At 38.3% G+C, this 11,344-nt stretch overlaps 1 protein-coding gene across 3 annotated transcripts in view; it reads right to left on the reverse strand.

The window, feature by feature from the left end:
* The window catches only part of MOB3B (MOB kinase activator 3B), a 44,208-nt gene extending 35,450 nt beyond the window's left edge, over positions 1-8,758 (reverse strand). For 2 of the 3 annotated variants that reach the window (XM_053465920.1, XM_053465922.1), the window contains exon 1: positions 8,626-8,758. The gene's annotated coding sequence lies outside the window, so the exon portion shown is untranslated. Of the gene's footprint in view, positions 1-7,905; positions 7,993-8,625 lie in introns of those variants that run through there. The other variant, XM_053465921.1, reaches the window with a different exon arrangement.
* Positions 8,759-11,344: the final 2,586 nt, after the last annotated feature.

An 11,344-nucleotide genomic window follows, 5' to 3' on the forward strand; every position in this document is an offset into this window, starting at 1 on the left:
CATATCTACCACCAGTCTTTGTCAAACTTTGTGGTAGTCATTTTTTTGCATTTGGTTTTCCACACACATTTTAATTCAGGTATGAATTAAAATGTTCTCGTATATGTCACTATCACAAAACACCCCAATATGTGTTCAGCAACATCTCCTGAGTACAGCGATACCTCACATGAATGATTTTGCCTGGCTGTTTGGGGGCAAAAGGGCCACATTTGGAGCATGCGCTTTTTTCAATGTTGAACTTTGGCATTTGGATCCACTGCCCATGCCCTATTTGGTACATCTTTGAGCCAGGCCATTTCAGTGTGCCCAACAAAACCATATATTTTTCAAAACTAGACACCACAGGGTATTTTAAATGCTGGTATTTTAACTCTTTGCATGCACACATTTTACCACCAGCATTTTTTCAAAGTTTGCAGTAATATTTTTGTGTGTGTATTTTTCCCCCACACACCTACTTTATGTATGAATTTACAGCTCCTGGTATATGCCGCTGTCACACGACACCCCATAATGTGTTCAGCAACATCTCCTGAGTGCAGTGATACCCCACATGCATGGGTGTGTCATTTTTTGGGGGAACTAAAAGGCCACATTTGTTACGTGTGCATTTTTCTAATTGGAAATTAGATGTGTGGCCATCCTTCCCCCCCGTGTTAATTGGGACGTTGTTGAACCCAGCCAATTCAATTTACCCCATCAAATCATACATTTTTTAAAAGTAGACACCCCACGGGCATTTAATATGCCAGTATTTTAACTCTTTCCATGCGAGAATTGTTTTAAGCTAATATGCTAACTTTAGGACTTGCTCACAAAAATATATTTTTTATATATATATATATATTTTTTTTTTTTTTTTTAAAAAAATTTTAACATTTTTTTTCAACTTGGAGGTTCCCCTGATAGTGACATCAGTGGGAAATGATTTTTACATTTTACTGTTTTTTTACTATTTTTTTCTAATTATTATTAATTTTATTTTATTTTTTAATTTATTTTTACTAATCACACTGTGATTAGAAAGCTGGGCTCCATTGACTTGCATGGTGAATGCAGTACCTGTATTCAACCTGCAAGTGGAGCCAAAGTTCTCTAGATGGTCTGGACCATCTAGCTAAATTTTAAAATTTGTTGGTTCCTGTTACAGGACGGCGGCCATCTTCCTTGATGGCGAAGATTGCCAGTAGCTGCGGCTGTGACCGCTCTCCGGAGCGGTCACAGCCCATCAAAAGGTTAGTGTTTGGTGTCGCTGGATGCCTCCTGATCGAGGCATTCCAGCGACACCATTTAAGTTTAGGAGGCGATCGTCGATCGCCTCCTAAACGCTTTTAAAACGGGCGTCCGCCGCCATACAAAGTATGGCGGATGTTGACGCCCCGTGGAGGGGCCAGAGATGGCCCCTTCATGCCGATCGCGGCGTTGCTGAATGCCTCGAGGTCGAGGCATTCAGCAACGCTTTTTGGGTGCAGAAAGCGATAGTAGATCGCTTTCTGCACCCGTTTAAAGACGTGCCGGTCCTGGCACGTCAATTGTCGTAAAGCACATGCTTTTCCGTGCCGTGCCAGGACCGGCAATTGTCATTAAGGGGTTAAAGGTGCCAAGGTTGCATAATGATCTCAGTAGCTAGGCTGACAAACAATTAATAAACCTCAATGCAGGTGTGGTGCCACCATATAAGAAGATTAAGCAGCTGCTTAGGGCCTCCTACGATGTGAGAGGGATGATACAACAATACCTCTTAAATTGATTATATATATATATATATATATACACACACACACACACACACCGGTATATATATTGAGATGTTATCATGGATAATTATTATACCTAGGAGGAACACTCCAGGTTTGACCTTCAGTCTCTGGGTAAAGTGCTACTTCCCTGGGTTTCCAAATCACTTTACTCTTTCTCTTGATGCACTCCACATCCACTCCACCTCATACTTCCAGCACGTTTAAGGGTGCCTGAGGCTAACCCTGTCCCACATACACTTTGCTTCATGCACATCTAGGCCTGCTGCATTCATGACTAGCCCTACCACTCATGTAGTTACTCACCCTAAGAGGGAACACACCAGGAAGCCTACCCAGGGAAGCTCAGGGATAATAATTATCCATTTTCATCAATTATACTTTCAGGGGAAGCCCCATGGGGGAAAAAATATTTTTTGACTGTTGACTACAGTACTGCTTGCAAGCAAATGTTCTGACCGCACTCAGAAAAACATTGCAAGAAACAGCCTAAGACAGCTTTTGCTAAAGCACATTGAATAGGAAATGCGTTAAATCATTCACCTTTTTTCCCCATTAATGCACTTTGCTAATTATTTCCAGATACTGGCACCTTAATAATAGTGAGTTTATGATTTTACTGGATATATGTTTCTTGCTATTTTGGGAGTTTTGTTGGAACATTAGCAGGTTGATTTAAATGTGGACTGAGCAGGCGGTAATATGAATGTTCAGTATTGTAGTTTAGCATTGAAGATTTTTATATGATTTTGCTCCAGCAAACTTTATCTGCAGGCCTGAAGGCTGCCATTGTGGTCAGTTATGTGATATTTTGGGTGACTTTCTTGCTTATACACCACGCTGACCTGATTCTTTATGGCAATGCTAACGAAGTCCTAATAAATTTAATAGTGATTCAAGGCATTTGTCTAATAACTATGGCTAAAATAACAAAACCAGATCACATATATATCACATATCATTTTTTTTGTTGTCTATAATCTAGCACCTTTTTAAAACAATGCAATAATGAAACCTCATTTCTAATGCAATAGTTTTAATACAAAATGGTGGGAGTTCCTTTTTAAATAGACCCTCCTAAATGTTTTTGCTTATATTGCCTAAAATCTACAGCCACACCTGCATCAAAGACTCTATTGTTACATGGGAATTGTCACCTTCATAGCCTCATTGAAGAGATTCATTAGAAATCTATAGCTTGTGCTTTGTCTTTGTTGTTGTATTTCAGATATTTGGTCTTAACTTACCTTAACAGAACAAAGATCTTTGTCAAAAGAGTTATCTGACCTGATGTGCATATAAGTAAATAGATAAGGACAGTGATTGTCTCCAAAGCACCACATTCTTTATTCAAGTAGCTTGGTGACTATAACCACGCGTTTATCTGTCTTCCAAAAACTTTTCAGACTCTTAGTCTGTGAGAGTCCAGTGATTTATTTCACTAAACATTAAAATTAATGACAGGTGGCAAAAATGTTTCTTTGTAATCTAAAGTTAGTACAAAAGGAGGGTAGTGTCTGTTAGGGGAATAATATTTGCAACTTGGGTATGTGTTTTTACTCTAAATCTAAACCATCAGAAATTCTGCTATTTGGAAATCTGCTTGATAGGTCATTAAACACTTACTAGCTGCTCTATACCCCCCCCCTCATGATCTGTAGTCACAAGAAGACACTAGGGTGATGCTCTAGACAAAGAAAGGACATATTTGTGCCGGCAGCTGCAGAATAGAGCCTGTTTACAACTGCCAGAATCAGAAAGCTTTTGTCAGGTCTACTCCACCCATTGCGGTTCACGGCTGATCATCTGACAGAAGATACTAATTCTCCAACAGTCTCAGCTGTCAGCCCCCATTAAGTTGAATCAAGTATCAGTGACTAGGTTTTTACAGCGTACAAAGGAACTGCTCGCACGTTGGTTGCGTCAGTTGTCTTTGCTACATGTAATGGTGGCAATTATAAGACCCAGACAGCTACCCTCCTGATAACAACAGGCCATGGTCAAAAAAGTCACACCTTATATTATAATAACATTCATGGAAAAACACAAAAATGTTTAATGAAATGATTAAAAAAAATCATAGATGGTTTGAACATGTTGGAAATCATGTTGCTGGAATAGACATTTAATAAAACAATACATGCTATGAAAATGTCTTACAAACTGCTGTACATTTAGATAATGTTTGCACAATACAGCTGGCTCTATGTTAAAGGACTAAAAGTTACCCACCCTCCCCCGCAGGTTAGCTAACGCATCTATTAGTAACTTTCTAGAAGATTTCCCTATAGACGACATTTAGTACAGTTCTTTCTTTTAAATGAGCAGTTGGGGCAAACATCTCTTGACAAGTTGTGGTCAAAAACTGAATTTACCAAACACTCCTTTATACGTTCACATAGAAACACTCTGCAGAGCTGCTAGACTTTGTATTTATCAACGATCCAGCATGCTAGATTCTTCAGACATACAGCATGCCAAAAAGATGGGACGGGCCACTATAGGGTTCAATCCTGAACTTAACTAAAGGACAATGAACTAGGTGGACAAAATGTACACTGTGATGGACAAGTGATAATAAATTTCCATATGTTTCTAAATCTTGACATTTATTGTTAGACAACAAATGGTAAAGGCCATCATCTACTAATAACAAGAAGACACACAGTTTTTGCTACCTTAGCAGACATAGGCACAGTAATGATAATTTAAGTTTGTGCAGTCAGCAATGGATAAGAGAAAAGCTTCTTTTCAGCAGCCAGGCCAGCTTTAGAAGATTTGCAATCATGTAATCATTACTCTAATTCCTAAATTAGATACTGAGTAGTGTTAGAACCAACCCTGTCTTTATCCACACACTTTAAAATAGTATTAGTTAAATTACTCACTACATGTTACTTAAAACTCTTTAGAAACGTAAGTTTACTCAGGTTACAGAGGTACAGGACATAAAATCATTATATTATGGCTCTGCGAAGCTATGTGTAAGCACAGAGCCTTTTGAGATTGGTAGGGTGGACAAGCCAGCTTTTGCAGCTGGAATGTAATCCAGTCAATAGTGTCTCTGCTAACACAGGTTCCACACTTATTATTTTACTTAAAAATAATAATACAACAATAATAACACCCCCCCCCAGATTCTCCTTTTTTAAAGCTCTACTGCCTCTATCATCACTGTATAGTTTCCATGCCTACTTTCTCAGCTTTTCGCTTGACCTCCTCAAAGTTTATTTATACACTGCCACTGCAGGGGTGAAGAAGCACATAGGTAGCAGTTAGGGGTCAGGACAGGGCAGGTTTGTGTGCAGTGGAGCTTTAAATCCCTTAATGTGCTGGTGAAGGTTAAGCAGTTGAGTGTGTAACATGTGGGTAATATGATGTATCTCGTGTAGCACTATTAAATGTGTGTGGGAAAGCAAACATGCAGTTTAGAGATGCTATATATGTGAATATGGTGTCAGTATAAGGTAAACAGTTCATGATACCACCTAAAGGTGCCTTACTGCCAACCAGATGGAATAAGTGTGTGGAAAGAATAGCCTGCACTCAGGCATGCAGCACCTTGGCTAACCTCAGACACAGTGAGAGGAAAGTGAGACGCATGGGATGAAAATATATTTAGATAGATGTATCCATCACTGTAAAAATGTATCCATCACTGTAAAAGTCACTGGACGTTCTACACTGTAGGCTTTTACAAGCCCCATTGATTTTCTCCAATAGAATTCAATTAATTTAATTTATTTAGGTATGATGCTGATACCCATCTGTACCTAGAGTCCCCCCCTAAGGTGTTGGCATTATATCTTGCTACCTGTTGTAGGCCAGCTATTCTCAAAAAGTAGCCAGTAATTTTTCTTGTACATGATAGACATGTACTGTATAATTTTCAACCACAGGGTATTTGTGTTTGGACAGTGAGTGATGTTCCCAGTCCTCCCATGACTAGATCCAGCTGTGATCCCGTTAGATGCATAGATAGTAATTAACTTATTGTGTGTAACAGTGCCCAATGTTTTCCTAAAATCCAAAAACCCAAAATGTCTGCTTATGTACCTCATCTATAAGCAGCTTATCATTATGAAATTAAAAGCTGTTTTCAGTGATTGATGAAGTGTTGTAGTAGGAGACTCACTGTGCCCAAAATGAATAGAAGATATTACAAAGTTAGGAAGGATCACTGATTGCACACCAACTGATCAGCTGGGATAGAATAGGCACAGAGAGCCCGGTGTATCTGTAGAAAAGGCCACACTTTCTGGAAACTCTAGCTGCAGTTGAAACAATAACTTTAGCTACTTTCAGAGAACTGTGCCAATTTGGTAGGCCTAAACAGTATACCATGCCACAAACAGGCTTTGATGGGAAAATATCAGTTTTAGCACATTTCAAATACCTACAATCTAAAAAGTTAACTTTCACAAAGTTCCCAAAAATTCCACCAGATGCTATGATGTATAACTTTACTAATCTATACTATGAATTCGGGAGTAACATTTGTTTTACACAATTCTTGCAAATGGATTCATGAAATATTTGCCTACTGCCACTTAACTACTATGCAGTTATTTGTAATTTTTTTCCAAAATAATAAAAAAATAAAAATAAAATAAATATATTTATAATAGGGGTAGTAGAAGCATTATTAAACACTAATCCACATATACCAGACAAGCCAGAAGGCTTGTTTTTCACCCAGAAATCCCATCATGCTGCCACACCCACAAGGAATTCTGGGTAGGCGAATGCAAATAAGGTCAACAATGATCACCTAGGTAGAAGGGTTTTCCATCACCTTTATCCGCCATAGCTTTTGTTATTGGTAAATACGGTATATATTTAATGGGAAACGTGCACAAGAATGGGTCATGTCTTTTACTGAGAAACCTACGCTTAGTATGATACCTAGGCTAATACAACTAAAACAAACAACCTCTCACTGTTTAGATTAAATAAACCAGGTCTTCACTGGTTTTTTTTCTAGAATTCCTCCAGAATTCATTGTAAGCCAGCCATAAACTAGGATCGGCCCACTTATATTCCATGACTTGATGACTTACTTTATGCAATATACTGTTACTGGTTGAGTGACCCAGCAGCATTCCACAGGCAAATCTCTGTGAAGAGTAGACTTAGTCTTAAAAAAAGCGAAGGGGACAGTGGACCTCTCTAGACACTTAACATAATGCAAACTGGCTGTTCCAGTTCGATTTTTTTTTTTTTTTTTGGAAATGCCATGTTCTCACCAGACAAGTTTAAACAGAAGTTAATTATTCATAAATATCTGCAAAGGGTCATGTTCCTTTGACTACTTGGGCAAAGATGTTTCAAAATAAAGCTATACCTACACCCATGCAGTAGGTAACTGGCCATTTGAACCAAGCAGGGAGTAAATTATGAGCTCCCTGGTGCACCCATGAGCAAAAAGCTTTGAGAGATTATTTTAACAGACTCAAAGTGCTTTTCTCATTAAGGATAGGGTTCAACAAGGAACCCAGATCTACAAGATGTTGTTAAAAATATTAATTATAATAATAAAATTAGCTTTTTGACACAATCTATAAAACATTATCTCTGGATACATTCATGTAGCAAAGTAAAAAAAAATCATATTAAAAACAGTTAAAGTGTTTATAGATATTGAAATATTATTAAATCCCAGCTAATGTCTGTATTTATTATATTGTTTAGGCTTGTTAATTTATGCAAACTCATAATCTGGATAAGTAGCTCTGATAATCTGATAAACACAGGATAAGAGTCAAGTGGAAAAAGAGAGTTGTAACCTAAGAGCAAGCATTTAGATATATGTGAAGGTTAGATGTATTCTAGACCCTTTTAATTTAAATAATAAGGTCTGGGACCCACCACCTGATGCCTTGCTGTAGAACCTTCTGTCATTGTGCACAATTAGTGAATGACTCATGATAGAGTGGTGACATGCCATATGGCCAGAGAAATCATTAATGAAATGGACAAAGCCAATGGAGAATGTAAACATACATACCTAGTCTCATAACTAAATCCTAAGAAAAATGTAACATTGAATGCTTATTTTTAGAAGTTTGTGTATTCAACATAAACATCCTAATTGTTCAAGAACCCATTAAAACTGCACTCAGCAAGGCTTTTTGTGTGGTCGTACCATGATCTGCATCTCGGAAGATCCATCTGTAATGTTTTACAGCCCCAGAACAGAATGGGGAGATACTAACGTTTTATCGCAACCTCCAGCACTGGGAAACTACCCAGCAGAATAGAGTTAAATACCAAACCCACCTCCCTCCACCCTCCAGATGTCCTCTAGACAAGCTGTGACCCTTTCACTACCCATTTGAAGCCTGACAAAAGCCTCTTGTACCCTGCTTGCTGCAGGCAGGACTCCCAATCTACTGTAATCCCAATCCATTATTATCTGCACAAGGGGAACCCAGCTCTCTGATCTCTCACACGTGTATCCTGACTTCACATGTGTTTTTAGTATCCTGGTTCTCCTACACTGTGGAAGTCTGGAGTTTACATATGTTATAGTTGCATGCCAAGTTGTGACCCTTGTTCATATACCATCTACAGTAAGCATACATTGTTAGATGCATCCAAAAGGTATAACCTCGTGTAAAGTGATTAAGGTGCGGTGTCTCGATCTGTCGGCAACTTCGAGTTTATGATAAGAATGATAGCTATATGTTATTTTGAAATTCGTGTAACAAAACTACCCAAGTGTTGTTGCAACATAAACATAGCTTCTCCTCCCAGTTTATAAAGAGGTATTGAGCAATCATAATGACTTTTTACATTACCACCCCATCTCACAAACTCCAGGTGAACTTTTAAAGAGCCTCTAAACCCTTAGAACTTGAATTACCTTTTCTTCAAGGGATCTTACGAACTCTCCTGCTCGTATCCTGTGTTTTCCGCTCTATGAAACTCACGATGATGTATCCTTGGGGGAGAGAAATGTTAAAGGGATTCCCGTGATAGTCCAGCAGAGGATGAAGTGATCAGCCCCCAGGAAGACTGGAGCTTGTAAATGCCACTGGGTGTTTCATTTTCGTTCTGTACAACAGCCTCGCTTGAGTTCTCACCTCCTCCACCTACTGGTGACTGCTGGGATTGCACGCCCTCTAGTGATAGAAAACAAACAATGGCTCCCGTCCCAAATAGGCTTAGACAGTTAACTCTTTAAGTACCGCTGTGATGCAATATTAATCTTTACTGCCCAAAGGAATCCACAGGATTCCTGTTTGTCATTTTAGTTAGAAATCTTTTAATCCAACTTAATTTTTTGTATGTATGTACATGTGTATGTACTTAAGGTACATTTATAAAAATAGCCAGAACGAACTATTTAGAAACAATCATTAAAGTTGTAATAGTGTTTTTCATGGGCGCAGGGTCTGTCCTACTAGATGTATAAAGGTGAGGTATGAATGCTTTGCTAGCAAGTAAGTGCAGAGTGGGGACACTAAGGACATACACTATATGGACGAAGTATTGGGACACCTGATCATTACACCAACAGAGACTTTTATAACATTGAATTCTAAATACATAGAATTTAATATGAATTTAGTGCGCCTTTTGCAGATGTAACAGCTTCCACTCTTCTGGGAAGGTTTTCCACAATATTTTGGAGGGCTTCTGTTTCTGTGGGATATTTTGCCAATTCATGCAGTATGTGTCCCAATGCTTTTGTCTATATAGTGTAGCTCAGCTAGGGTCAGCTCTACTGTTTCATGTAGGAATTTTAGTCTCTGCTACTGAGAAGAGAGAACAGGCAGATGACCCAACTGATTCAAAGACCGCTACTTTTAAATCAGTGCTGCCTTGTATGATGCATTATTCATAAATGTCCTTGGTTAAAGGCACCATTTGGTCACCCTAGTTCTGGCAATGCTTCCACCAGGTCCGAAGAGAAATGCAGGCAACAACCCTGTTTTTTTTTACAAATGGAAACAGTCCCTTTATTTGTTATAGGCAAGGCTAACAAGCATATATATTAAATAAATAAATAAAAACAATGACAGGACTGTTCCTATAATCTTAAATCTTGATGTGTTCACATATAAAAAAATTAAAGTTTTTTTTTATTGTTTATATAGTAACAAATTATTTTGTGCTTGTCTTGTTATTTGCACAACTTATCAGTTTTTGTTTAAACAAATGAGAAATGGTTAAAAAAAAATAATGAAAGTGCGTCTAGAAGGAATAAGTCAAAAAAGGGACGCTTCAGCCATCATATGTATTTTCTTGCATTTGATAGCTGAGAAGTCCCTTTAAATTTACGTGCTGTCCTTCCTTGCAAGTATATAGGGGATTCTGCTCAATCAACCCATGTGCATTTACCCCTTTGCTCGCACCCCTAACTTGTCCGAACACTTCTCCTGGCACATGATATACTGCCAGTCATCTCCAGCTCTGGCTTGATGAACATCATGGGCATGCACTGACAGCTTTTCCAAAAAGTACTTTAATATGTAGTCTTCTTTGGTGAGGCTGTCAGGGACATTAAACTGCCCGTTTAAGAATAAAAGCTTTGAGGGAGTACAACAGTTGAATTAGCATGTGACTCCACAGTACAGCACTAAAAGTAAGTTGACTACGCACCTTTAATTATTGGTGGAATCATTAAAGAATGGCACGTTTTTGTAAGTAGTTACAAGTATTAAACAGATGCAGCTGAATGCAGCTGCTTAAACATGTATTTAACTTCCTCTACTATAAAACCTTAAGATACCATGATTGTGTTGCCCACACTCTCAAAACCTTGGCTGTAAAATTCTGTCTATCAGACTTCCAGTCACAGACCATTTATGGACTAAAAGCTTTTTCAAAAACAGAAATGCCCAAATATCTTAAATAAACATTCAAGCTTCTCATCAATATTGAGTCTTTAGTCAAAGGTGATCTCTTTTTCTGACAAACATAGAAAAAGATGCAGGGTCACATAAGCTTTTGGAAATTCAGGGGTCCAAGTCATGTTAGAGCAGTGCCAGACCTTGACATAGCTAGTGGAGCTGGCAAACAAACTGAGCTGGCCAGATGCATGTCATGGAACAACACTGCAATGTCAATCTGCTATTCCTAACATTAACACTCATATCAGGAAAAGCATATATGAGATCCAGCACCTCGAAATAAGATTGGTGCTAGTCCTCTTCCATGTTTTTTTCCCCTGATTTTTGTGTTGTGACTTGGAGTAAGGGGTGAAATGTTAGGTCTCTGTATCCAGGATAAGAAATAAAACTGGAGCCTATGGTTGATGCATTGAACTAAGTAGGCCAGTTGGTGATTTCTTAATTCATATGGGACCAATAACTAGATGTGTTGTAGCAATAAATAAATACGTAACCATGTTAGGATCATCTAACACATACAAAGCAATACAATCTTTGTGAATTGTGCCACATTATGTCGCTGTAAAACCGCTTATTGTGGATCATGTAAATCATGCAGAACAGATAATAAATGAGGACTATTTAACATTGAGCGAAAAGAATACAGTGTAGAAAACCAAACATTTGTAAAATACAAAGTATTGGGACAATTAGCTAAATTTAGGTTCTGTGCCTAGAACTCATCTC

Source organism: Spea bombifrons, chromosome 1 (assembly GCF_027358695.1).
Source record: "Spea bombifrons isolate aSpeBom1 chromosome 1, aSpeBom1.2.pri, whole genome shotgun sequence".
Taxonomy (NCBI): domain Eukaryota; kingdom Metazoa; phylum Chordata; class Amphibia; order Anura; family Pelobatidae; genus Spea; species Spea bombifrons.